Below are 13,714 nucleotides of genomic sequence, written 5' to 3'. Positions count from 1 at the left end.
TGCATTGTGGTGTCGATAGGCAAAGGGATGAAGATGTTCGCGCTGCTGAACAGCACATCGGTCACCTGCTTGATGCATACATACACCGCTGCCTGTTGCTAAGGTCACCTTCTGCAGCCTGGGGCATAATAATTCAGGGTCACAGTGGCTTTAATAGCCATGGGCAAGGATGAGTGTGACCTGGAGCTAGGTTGCAACCAGGACAGAAGCATTGGAAGTGTCCTGGTAAAGCATCAGCCTCCTCATACACTGCTCCTCACTGAACTGAAGGTATGAAGCTTTTAGTCTGTGCACTCTAGTGGGGTGAGGTCTCCCACGAGCTTCCCTCCTTCTGCCTTTTCTCTCTGCATGTACAGATCTGTGAACCCTCAACTACTGCTCCTCCTCTTCTTCCAGCCACAATAGCATCTCAATCGACACATCTTTTGACAGCACCTCCCAAATCTATGACCTCCACTAACTATAAAAACAAAGGCAGCAAGTGCATGGGATCATAACTTCCAAGTTGGCCATCAAGCCACACAACATCCTGACTTGGCCTTATATCACCAGCCCATCACCGGGTCAAAATTCTACCTAACGGCACTATGGAGCACCTTCACCCATACTTAGTGGTTAAAGAAGGCTCACCACCACCTTTTCATGGAAACTAGGGAAATGCAATAAATGTCAGACTTGACAGTAATGCCTGCACCCTGAGAATTAATGTAAAAAAAACAAATCAAGCCAACCAGAAGTTCATCAGAATCCCCTAGACAAAAGAAAAAAAAGATAGTGTCTCACATGACCTCAGCACATCCCAAAGCACTCCACAGCCAATGAAGTACTTCTGAAGTGTAGTCACTGCTGTAATGGAGGAAGACATGGCACCATGTTGTGCACAGTAAGATCCCACAAACAACAAATGAGAAGAATGCCACCACTCTTCTAATAGTGCCATGGGATCTTTCATGTCCAACTGTGGACTCAGCCAGTTATGTTTTTGGAAAGGTTAACATATGCTGCAACAACCAAACCACCAAAAGTGTCTCACTGAAAGCCAAAACAAGCCAGCTGGTGATCTACCTGAGAGCAGTCGATAATCCCACCTGCTCCCACCCTCCTGGCTGTTCCCACTCCGTCATTTGTAGACTATTGGCTGTTGTAGGCTATTTGTCTATTGTGGAGCTCATCAATTGTTGACAATGGCATTTGGGTCCTTGAATATTTGTATTATAAAAAGGCACTGATTTGAGGTAGTGCACAGGAAGCCTAAGTGGTGAACCAACTTAAGGTAGCGTTGGACATTCCTCTGGTGTGAAACAGTTGGGTGAGAATGTGACGCAGTTTTCTGAGTTCAGGCAGCCACTTTATTGATGTTAAGCATTGGAAGTTAACCCTTGCCTATCGAAAGGCTATTTGTGATCAGATAGAGTCACAGAGTCAAAATGGCACAGAAGGAGGCAATTCAGCCCATCGAGTCCATGCCAGCTGTCTGTACTGCAATCCAGTTAGCCCCATTCTGCAGCTCTATCCCCATAGCCCTGCAAGTTTATTTGCCTCAAGTGCCCATCCAATTTCCTTTTGAAATTATTGATCATCTCCGCATCCACCATCTATAGACAGCGAGTTCCAGGTCATTACCACTCGCTGCATAAAAAGAGTTTTCCTCACATCCCCGCATTATCTCTTGCTCAAAACCTTAAATCCATGTCCCCTAGTCCTTGTACTATCAGCAAATCGGAATAGCTTTTCCTTGTCTACCCCATGTGAACCTGTCAATCTACAGGTGAACATATAAAATCCCATGGCATTATTTGAAGACGAGTGGTGGCATTCTTCTCATTCATTGTTTGTGGAATCTATCATCAGATCTCCCCTCAACCACCTTGGCTAACCTTGCAGTTAAAATTCCTCTTCCCTAGAGACATTCTGGTAAATCTCCTTTACATTCTCTCAAGGACGCTCACATCCTTCCTAAAGCGTGGTGACCAGAACTGGATGCAATAATCTAGTTATGGCCTAACCAGAGCTTTATTAAGGTTCAGCATAACTTCCATGCTTTTGTACTCAATAGCTCTATTTATAAAGCCCATAAGGGGGAGGTCGGTGGCGCAGTGGTAATGTCACTGAGCTAGTAATCCAGAGGCCCAGACCAATGTCCTGGGGACATGGGTTCAAATCCCACCAAGGCAGCAGGTGAAATTTAAATTCAATTAATTAATTTTTTAAAAATCTGAACTTGAAAGCTAGCACTCAGTAATAGTGCCATGAAACTACTATCAATTGTTCTCCTGAAGTTCTTCTGAATATATTTCAGAAATTCCTCCCCCTCCTTACCATTTACTCTTAACATTATCCCAATCAATATTTAGGTAATTAAAGTCCCCCAATATCACCACTCCATAGTTCTTGCGCATCTCTGTGATTTCCCTGCAGATTTGCTCCGCTATCTCTCTCACTATTTGGGGGCCTATAGAATACCCCTAGCAACGTAATCTTCCTGTTTTTGATACTAAACTCCAACCAAATGAATTTTCTCCTTGCCCCCTCAAGGACATCCTCCCTTTCCAACACTACGATGTCTTCCCTAATCAGTACAGTCACCCTACCCTCCTTTTTTTCCTTCTCTATCTTTTCTGAACTCTGTATCCTTGAATATTAAGCACCCAGTACTCACCATTTTTAAGCCACATTTCTGTAATTGCCACATCACATTCCCGCACGGTTATTTGTGCTTGCAGTTCACCAACCTTACTCACCACACTTTGTGCATTTACATACGTGAATTCAAAACTTGCCTTTGTATTCTTCATAGTCCTCCTTAGTCTGCTCCTATCTAATATGGTACTACCTCCTTCTCGAATATTATCCAACACTCTCACTCCTCTATGCACCTTATCCCTTTACTCTAGTTCTATATGCTGGGACCCACTCTCTTTGTTTAAACTCTCCTCGACCGCATTAGTAAACCGCCCCACAAGAATGTTGGTCCCATCTGTTTTGAATAGCTGCAACCCGTCCCTTTTGAATGGGTGCCTCCTGCCCCAGAGGTCCCAATGTCCCAAGAATCTGAAGCCATCTTTCTTGAACCATGCTTCAAGCCACGCATTGATAATCCCTATCTTCCTATTACTACTCTCACTGGCACATGGCACTGGGAGTAATCCAGAGATTACTACCTTTGAGGACCTACATTTTACCTTCCTCCCCAGCTCCTGAAAATCTGATCATAGGACCTCAATGCCTGCTCTCTCTATGTCGTTGGAACTGACCTGTACCACAACTTCTGGTTCACTCCCTTGCTCCTGCAGAATATTTTGTACCCTCTCCATGATGCTCTTTACCCTGGCACCAGAGAGGCAATATACCATGCGGGATTCACGATAATAGTTACAGAAATGCCTGTCTACCCCCTAACTATCGAATCTCCGATAACAGCTGCATTTCTATGCTTTGCTGTTCCTTCCTGTGCAGTCCTTTGCCTATTGGTGCCATAGTCTGGACTGCACTCCTTCAAGGTGTCATTGCTCCCAGCTGTCTCCAAAGCTGAGTACCAGTTTGAGAGTTGCACACACACCGAAGATGCCTGCACTTCCTGCCTGTTCCAGATGGCCATCCATCTACTATCCTGAGCTCTCTCTGCCTATGGGGCGGACAACTCCTGGAACACACAATCCATAGAACCATAGACAAATTATGGCACAAAAGGAGGCCATTCAGCTCGTTGTGTCCGTGCTGGCCGAAAAAACTAGCCGCCCAATCTAATCCCACTTTCCAGCACCTGGTCCATAGCCTTGCAGGTTACAGCACTTCAGGTGCATGTCCAGGTACCTTTTTAAAGAATTGAGGGTTTCTGCCTCCACCACCATTCCTGACAGTGAATTCCAGATACCCACCACCCTCTGGGTGAAAAAGATTTTCCTCATATCCCCTCTAATCCTTCGACCAATCACATTAAATCTGTGCGCCCTGGTAATTGATCTCTCCACTAGGGGAAACAGGTCTTTCCTGTCTACTCTATCTAGGCCCCTCATAATTTTGTACATCTCTATTAAGTCACCCCTCAGCCTACTCTGTTCTAAGGAAAACAACCCCAGCCCATCCAATCTTTCCTCATAGCTGCAACTTTCGAGCCTTGGCAACATTCATGTAAATCTCCTCTGTACTCTCTCCAGAGCAATTATGTCCTTTCTGTAATGTGGTGACCAGAACTGTATGCAATACTCCAACTGTGGCCTAACCAGCGTTTTATACAGTTCCAGCATTACATCCCTGCTTTCGAATTCTATATCTCGGCCAATAAAGGAAAGCATTCCATATGCCTTCTTCACCACTCTATCAACCTGTCCTGCCACCTTCAGGGACCTGTGGACATGCAATCCAAAGTCTCTCACATCTTCTACCCCTCTCAATATCCTCCCATTTATTGTGTATTCCCCCACTTTATTTGCCATCCCCAAATGCATTAGCTCACACATATCTGGATTGAATTCCATTTGCCACTTTTCCACCCACTCAACCAAACCATTGGTATCTTTCTGGAGTCTACAGTTATCCTCTTCACTATCAACTACATGGCCAATTTTTGTGTCATCAGCAAATTTTCCAATCGTGCCTCACACATTTAAGTCCAAATCATTAATATATACCACAAACTGCAAGAGACCCAACACTGAGCCCTGTGGAACGCCACTGGAAACAGTTTTCCATTCGCAAAAACATGTCAATTACTACCCTTTGTTTCCTGGCCCTGAACCAATTCTGGATCCAACCTGCCACATTCCCCTGTATCCTATGGGCTTTCATTTTACTGACCAGTCTGCCACGTGGGACCTTGTCAAATGCCTTACTAAAACCCATGTAGAGCACATCCGCTGCACTACCCTCATTAATCCTTCTTGTTACTTCCTCAAAAAACTCAATCAAGTTAGTAAGACGTGACCTTCCCTCAACAAATCCATTCTGACTACCCCTGATTAATCCGTCCCTTTCTAAGTGCAGTTTATCCTGTCCCTCAGAATTGATTCTAATAATTTACCCACCACCAAGGTCAGACTGACCAGCCTATAATTATTTGGCCTATCCCTCGCATCCTTTTTAAACAATGGTACAACGTTTGCAGACCTCCAATCATCTGGTACCTCTCCTGTATCTAGTGAGGATTTGAAGATGATCCTCAGTGCATCTACTATTTCCTCCCCGGCTTCCTTTAACAACCTGGGATGCAATCCATCTGGCCCTGGCGATTTATCCATTTTCAAGATTGTCAGACCCTCTAGTGCTCCCTCTCTCATTATGCTTATTCTATCTAATATTTTACACTCCTCCTCTTTAACTACAATGTCCACATCAACCCTCTCCTTTGTGAAGACAGAGACAAAAAACACATTAAGAACCCTGCCCACATCTTCTGTATCCACGCATAAGTTCCCTTGTACATCTCTGATAGGCCCTACCCTTTCCTTAGTTATCCTCTTGCTCTTAACGTACTGATAAAACATCTTTGGGTTTTCCTTGATTTTACCTGCCAATAATTTTTCATGTCCTCTCTTTGCTTTTCTAATTTCCTTTTTTACTTCATCCCTGCACTTTCTATACTCCTCTAGGCTTTCTAAGATTTTTGTGATCATCATAAGCTTTCTTTTTCTGCTTTAACTTACCCTGTAAGCTTCTGGATAACCAGGGGGATCCAGATTTGACAGCATCATACTTTATCCTTGTGGGTAAAGGAAACTCTCAGCCTCCCTGATGCTCCGCAGTGACTCCAGCTACCCCTCAAGCTTGGAAACCGAGCTCAAGCTTAAGCAGCTGGAGACACTTCCTACACACCCGGTCCCCCAAGACACATGAAGTGTCTTGAAATTCCCACATGGTGCAGGAATTGCAAGTACAGGTCTCAGCTGCCCATCCATGATCTGAAAAAAAATCTCTATTCCCTCTTTTAGAATCTAGTTAGTACCTTGCTGAAACTTTTAATTTTAATTATTGCCTCTAGATCTCATCTCTCAGGTCTCTGACTCCCGATCTCTCTCTTGGATTGTTCCTTGTTTTTTTAAAAAAATACCAGAACAGCACCTCCTCCCTCACTGCACTGAATTCTCTCAACAAATTCCCTGAGTTTAGTACACTGTAGAAGCACTACTTACCTCCTATATTTGGACTGGCAAAAATCCCAAAGATCTGAGTCAGCCTCTGCTGACAGTAATTACCAGTTCTAACTAGCCACTGAATTGACTAACTGTGCAACTGCCACTAGCAGACAGCTTGTTTCCCATTGGCTAACACTGCAAAAGAAACTATAAGTTAAGGTTAAAGTTATGTTAAATACTAAATGCAAAACTTAACTAAATATTAGAAAGAGAGCAACACTTAAAATTCCTTCACTCACCAAATTCCTCAAGTTTATTGCACTGTAGCAGCAATATTCTGTACAACTGCACTCAATATCAAATACTGCACAAAGCCATGTGTTGCTGTACATGCAATTCCCCCTCTCTGCTGTTTAACCTCTAGCTTCCAACATGAGCTCCAGCTGGGAACATAGACAAGCCAACTGCAAGGCACTTTCACAACTTCAAAGTCAGTTCCACACACCAGCCAGTTGGAGGGATCTCTAGACATGAAGACATGGAGACCTGACGAGATTCAGTGGCCTTTTGCAATGTATCTTATGTCACTGCCGACAGCAGTCAAATAATAGAAACATTTTATCGTTCGGTCTCATCAGTTTGTCATTTAATTCTAAATTCTTTCCTAAACTACAAACAGTTTAAACGGGAAAAGTCTTTTCTCTTTTAAATGATGTATTATGAGCTCAAGACTTCAACGTATAAAGTGAGGCAAATGTCAGGTCAACAGACTGGAAAACTGGAGTGAAGCCTGGTTCCCCTGAGATTCCCTCTCTTATGACGAATTCCACTGGGAGGGAGCATTAGCAAATTCTCTTAACTGCTATTTTGTCTGGGAAAGCAGATGCCAGTAATGGAGGATGGCTGCACTAGAGCCATTGGTAGTGGACGAGATGTGGGCTGCTGCTTGGGGTGGGGTTCCCCCATCAATGCACAGTTGATGGGGTGGTCACCACCCCCTGGGGTCTACCCACCTTTCTTCGCCACGATCTCCGGTCCTGGGAGCCTCTCCTCTTTGCTAGATTTTCCGTGCTTCCCTTCCCCTCTGCTATTTGCTGAACCATTTAAACCTGCTCAGGACCCATCTTTTGTTTCTTTACTTTTCCATTAACTCCTGCCCTTTAGCCTTGCACCATCATCCCCTTTGTCATTAATCACTCCTGTCCTCTACCCTATTACAGTCCTACCCTCTCCACCCTGCTTTTCTCTGACACTGCATTTGCTCAAAAGTTGTTTATTTCTTACATTGCCCAGTTCTGATAAAAGATCACCAACCTGAAACCTTAACTCTGTTTCTCTCTCCACAGATACTGCCTGACCTCCTGTGCACTTCGAGCATTTTCTGGTTTTAATTCAGATTTCCAGCATTGAGTATGTTGCTTTAGGTTTGTTTCTCTTGCCTGAGTGACAGATATGCCAACTCTCACAACTTCATCGTGAGTGACACGATTTCTGAGCCTTGCTCACAATCGCGCAGTAGGACTTTCAAATGTCGCAATTTTTTTCCTAAACACATAGACGTGCTTGTGAAAGAGGCCGAGGCTTTTCTGAAAGTTTACTGGGACGGTGGTCTGCTCATGCTAGGCTGTGGCTGATGGTGACCTGAAGGTAACTTTTACATCAGGGACAACAGTGAACCAAACTTCCTCCTTTGAAGGAAACCTGCACACAGGATATAGCTTTGGCACCTTTCTCAGTCTCAGTCAAAGCATGAGGACAAACACTAACTCGCCACTTAGATGGTGCAACCTCCAGCAACTTGTGGTCAGTGCTGCTTTACCGCAACTAGTGATCAGATTGGCATGGATTTTACATGTTGTAAAACTTCAGACAGATTTTATTCACTAGCTCGGAGTAGTTTATATTTTACAGTGGGAGGTTAGCAAAAGATTTGCAAGGCTTGTGGTATGCACATTCCAAGATTATTTAGTGATGCGCAAACATCGAATATTTTATTAGTCTGAGAAATGGCCCTTACAGGAGAAGCTATCACTCCTGTGCTCAGTGACCTACATTGGCACCTGGTTAAACAATGACTCAATTTTAAAATTCTCATTTCTGGTTTTAATTCCCTCCAAGACCTCGCCCCTCCCCATCTCTGTAATCTCCTCCAGCCTCACACTCCTCCGAGATATATCTGCGCTTATCTAATTCTGGCCTCGAGTATCCCCAATTTTAATTGCTCCATCTTAAAAATTGAGAAGGGGGAGGTACTAAAAAGGCTGGTTATACTTAGGGTAGATAAGTCACCTGGTCCAGATGGCTTGCATTCCAGGTTGCTATAGGAAGTGGGGGTGGAAATAGCGGAAGGGCGTGCCATATCTTTCAATCTTTCTTGGATACAGGACAGGTGCCTGAGGATTGGAGAGTGGCAGATGGACACCCTTATTCAAGAAAGGGTTTGAGCTAATTAAGGATAGCCAGCACGGATATGTAAAAAGGCAGATCTAATCTAATTGAATTTTTTGATGAAGTAACAGAGAAGGTTGATGAAGGGAATGCAGTGGGTGCTATCAAATGGATTTTAAGAAAGCGTTTGATAAAGTACCACATAAAAGGCTGGTTAACAAAACTGAGGCTCATGGAATAGGAGGGTCGATGTTCAATTGGATAAAAAAATGGCTTAAGGAGAGAAAACAGCAAGTCGTGGTAAAAGGTTGTTTTTCATACTGGAGGATGGTAGACAGTGGTGTTCCCCAAAGGTCAGTGGTAGGACCACTGCCTTTTTGATACACATAAATGACTTGGATCTTGGAACACAGTGTAGCATACTAAAATTTGCTGACAATACCAAACTTGGAGGTGCAGCAAACAGTGAGGATGATAAGAACCACCTGCAACAGGGCATAGATAGGCTGGCAGAATGGGCAGACAAGTGGCAGATGGAATTTAATACAGAGAAATGTGAGGTGATGCATTTTGGCAGAAGGGATAGCTAGAGTGAATATATACTTAATGGCACAGTTCTAATGAGTGTGGAGGAAGAGAGAGAACTTGGGGTGCATATGCATTGATCTTTGAAATGGCAGGACATATTGAGAGAGTGATGAGTAAAGCATATGGGATCCTGGGCTTCATAAATAGAGGTATAGAGTACAAATGCAGGAAAGTTATGCTGAACCTTTATAAGGCTCTGGTTAGGCCCCAACTAGAGTGTTGCGTCCAGTTCTTGTCACCAGACCTAATGAAGGATATGAGTGTCCTTAAGAGGATGCAGAGGAGATTTATCAGAATGGTTCCAGGGATGGGGGATTTTAATTACAAGGTTAAGTTGGAAAAGCTGGTGTTATTCTCCCTGGAGCAAAAGAGATTGAGGGGAGATTTCATAGAGGTGTACAAGATTATGACAGGTTTAGATATGTTAGACAAGGAAAAACTGTTTTCATTAACTGATGGCACAAGGACAATGGGACACAGATTGAAGGTTTTGGGCAAGAGATGCAGGGGGAATATGAGGAAGAACTTTTTTTTTTACACTGAGCGATAATGACCTGGAAGTTGCTGCCCATGAAGGTGGTGGAAGGAAAGACAATCAATGATTTCAAAAGGAAATTGGATGGGCACTTGAAGGAAATAAACTTGCAGGGCGACAGAGATTGAGCGGGGGAGCGGGACTGACTGGATTGCTCCGTGGACAGCTGGCATGTGCCCAATGGGCCGAATGGCCTCCATCTGTGCCGTAAATTACTCTATGACTATTGGGGGCCATGTCTTCTGCTGCCTAGACCCTAAGCTCTGGAATTCCCTAAACACTCTCTTTCCTCCTTGAAGACACTTCTTAAAGCCTAGCTCATGGACTAAGCTTTTGGTCATCTGCCCTATTATCTCCTTATCTGGTTCAGGGTCAGTGTTTGTTTTATAAGGCTCCTGTGAGATGCCTTGGGAAGTTTTGTTAAATTAAATGTTGTTGCTGTAGATTAAACAACTATAAAACGTTAGGAAATCAGATTGTCACCGAAATTTTCAAAAACCCATTTTAGGTATTTTAAACTGTGTGTGCATATAGATATAAATTGTTTATTTTTAGTTGTTAAATATATGCTTTTTTCTATACATCACATGACAGTTGGGAGACAAACTTCAGAAGCATGTGCCTGAGAGAGCCATCTAATGGCCAGTGCCTAACACTGCATCATAATCGTTGACACAACAAATATAAATGGGAAATAGTGACTGAAAAATATGGCCAAAAGTCACAACAACAGGAAGTAAGATTTACGGACAGGAAGTGCACACTGAACAAAATTAACATGCATGTCTGCCATTGACATTCCGGACTTTACAAATCAAACTAGCAAAAGTGTAAAAAGAGAGAAAGAAAGTCAGTTATTTCCTGCGGGTTTTTCTAATCTTGACAACTTGGCATTTTCACCAGAGAGAGGAATGAGGCAGAGATTTACAATCTTTAGAAAATTTCCACATTAATCTCAAGATGTAACTCTTTCTATCAATTCCCCACAGGACAGTACCTTAGCAGTAATATTAAAGGGGCCACCCAGATTAAACACAGTTTCAAATTAGCAGCAAAACCCATCAACCTTGGTCCAAACCCAAGTCATCTTTGGAATTTTGCTACCCCACAGGGAAATCAGTTAATAAACTTTGAAATGTAGAGGCATCCAAAATTAACAGGAATGACAGGTCAAGTTCACAGCCGGGTGCTAAAGAGACTTGCATGCATCACGGCAAGATTAGAGAAGCTTAATCTCTACAGCCTAGAAGAGGTGGTATATAGAGAAGTTTAAACCAGACTTTACCTTAAGGCCAGTCAGGCCAGGCATAGAAGGTATAAATTTAGTTAAGGGAAAAGTAAAAATACAACTAATATTTTGGGTGCTAAATGAAATGAAGTGCTAGTTAGGGACTGGCAAAGATGCTAAGGGAGTTCAAAATAGATGAGGCCAGAAACGTTGAATGCTAAACAGGACGAATTGGCTACAGAGCAGGGACGGTGATTGGATTGATTGATACCGGTCTGGGCGAGTTGGATCGATCGATGCCGGTCTGGGCGAGTCGGATCGATCGATGTCAGTCTGGGTGAGTTGGATTGATGCCAGTCTGGGTGAGTTGAATTGATGCCAGTCTGGGTGAGTTGAATTGATGCCAGTCAGGGTGAGTTGGATTGATCGATGCCGGTCTGGGCGAGTTGGACCGATTGATGCCGGTCTGGGTGAGTTGGATTGATCGATGCCGGTCTGGGCGAGTTGGATCGATCGATGCCGGTCTGGGCGAGTTGGACCGATCGATACCGGTCTGGGCGAGTTGGACCGATCGATGCCGGTCTGGGCGAGTTGGACCGATCGATGCCGGTCTGGGCGAGTTGGATCGATCGATGCCGGTCTGGGTGAGTTGGACCGATCGATACCGGTCTGGGCGAGTTGGATCGATCGATACCGGTCTGGGCGAGTTGGACCGATCGATGCCGGTCTGGGCGAGTTGGACCGATCGATACCGGTCTGGGCGAGTTGGACCGATCGATACCGGTCTGGGCGAGTTGGATCGATCGATGCCGGTCTGGGCGAGTTGGATTGATCGATGCTAGTCTGGGTGAGTTGAATCGATGCCAGTCTGGGCGAGTTGGATTGATCGATGCCGTCTGGGTGAGTTGGATTGATCGATGCGGTCTGGGCGAGTTGGACCGATCGATGCCGGTCTGGGTGAGTTGGATTGATCGATACCGGTCTGGGCGAGTTGGACCGATCGATACCGGTCTGGGCGAGTTGGATCGATCGATGCCGGTCTGGGCGAGTTGGATTGATCGATGCTAGTCTGGGTGAGTTGAATCGATGCCAGTCTGGGCGAGTTGGATTGATCGATGCCGGTCTGGGTGAGTTGGATTGATCGATGCCGGTCTGGGCGAGTTGGACCGATCGATGCCGGTCTGGGCGAGTTGGACCGATCGATACCGGTCTGGGCGAGTTGGATCGATCGATGCCGGTCTGGGCGAGTTGGACCGATCGATACCGGTCTGGGCGAGTTGGACCGATCGATGCCGGTCTGGGCGAGTTGGACCGATCGATGCCGGTCTGGGCGAGTTGGATCGATCGATGCCGGTCTGGGTGAGTTGGACCGATCGATACCGGTCTGGGCGAGTTGGATCGATCGATACCGGTCTGGGCGAGTTGGACCGATCGATGCCGGTCTGGGCGAGTTGGACCGATCGATACCGGTCTGGGCGAGTTGGACCGATCGATACCGTCTGGCGAGTTGGATCGATCGATGCCGGTCTGGGCGAGTTGGATTGATCGATGCTAGTCTGGGTGAGTTGAATCGATGCCAGTCTGGGCGAGTTGGATTGATCGATGCGGTCTGGGTGAGTTGGATCGATCGATGCCGGTCTGGGTGAGTTGGATCGATCGATGCCGGTCTGGGCGAGTTGGATCGATCGATGCCGGTCTGGGCGAGTTGGATCGATCGATGCCGGTCTGGGCGAGTTGGATCTATCGATGCCAGTCTGGGCGAGTTGGATCTATCGATGCCAGTCTGGGCGAGTTGGATCTATCGATGCCAGTCTGGGCGAGTTGGATCGATCGATGCCAGTCTGGGCGAGTTGGATCTATCGATGCCAGTCTGGGCGAGTTGGATTGATCGATGCCGGTCTGGGTGAGTTGGATCGATGACAGGCTGGGTGAGTTGGATCGATTGTTGCCTGTCTGGGCGAGTTAGATCGATTGATGCCAGTGCCAGTCTGGGTGACCTGATCAATGCCAGTCTCGGTGAGTTGGATCAGTGCTGGTCTGGGTGAATTGGATTGAATGATGCCATTCTCGGTGAGTTGGATCGATAGCAGTCTGGATGAGTTGGATCAATGCCAGTCTTGGTAAGTTGGATTGATGCTGGTCTGGGTGAGTTGGATTGATTCATGCCAGTGTCAGTTTGGGTGATTTGGATTGATTGATGCCGGTCTGGGTGAGTTGGATTGATGCCAGTCTGGGTGAGTGGGATTGATTGAAGATTGGAGAAATGCAGAGCGAGAGAGAGAAGCACGGTGGGAATGGAGGTTTCAAAAGTGCACCAAAAGCCCAGGGTCAGACAATGGAGACAGACAGAGTGAGAGAGAAGCACGGCGGGAGAGGAGGTTTAAAAAGCTCGACAAAGGCCCAGAGTCGGAGACTGGAGACAGAGTGAGAGAGAGAGAAAGGGAGAGAGGAGCATGGCGGGAGAGGAGAGACAGAGAGGAGCATGGCAGGAAAGGAGAGACAGAGAGAGAGGGGCATGGCTGGAGAGGAGAGAGAGAGAGAGAGAGAGAGAGAGGAGCATGGCGGGAGAGAGAGAGAGAGAGAGAGGAGCATGGCGGGAGAGGAGAGACAGAGAGGAGCATGGCGGGAGAGGAGAGACAGAGAAGAGCATGGCGGGAGAGGAGAGACAGAGAAGAGCATGGCGGGAGAGGAGAGACAGAGAAGAGCATGCGGGAGAGGAGAGACAGAGAAGAGCATGGCGGGAGAGGAGAAACAGAGAGGAGCATGGCGGGAGAGGAGAACCAGAGAGAGAGGAGCATGGCGGGAGAGGAGAGACAGAGAGGAACATGGCGGGAGAGGAGAGAGAGAGGAGCATGGCGGGAGAGGAGAGACAGAGAGGAGCATGGCGGGAGAGGGGAGAGAGAA

The 13,714-nt window shown here is 46.0% G+C and overlaps 1 protein-coding gene across 14 annotated transcripts in view; it reads right to left on the bottom strand.

Moving 5' to 3' along the window:
* The window catches only part of fam13c (family with sequence similarity 13 member C), a 217,778-nt gene that overhangs the window by 64,777 nt on the left and 139,287 nt on the right, over positions 1-13,714 (bottom strand). The window lies entirely within an intron of this gene.

The sequence above is a fragment of the Heterodontus francisci genome, chromosome 20 (assembly GCF_036365525.1).
Source record: "Heterodontus francisci isolate sHetFra1 chromosome 20, sHetFra1.hap1, whole genome shotgun sequence".
NCBI classification, from domain to species: Eukaryota; Metazoa; Chordata; class Chondrichthyes; order Heterodontiformes; family Heterodontidae; genus Heterodontus; species Heterodontus francisci.
The sequence above is the reverse complement of the archived record's forward strand: the minus strand, read 5'-3'. Positions and strand labels throughout refer to the sequence as shown.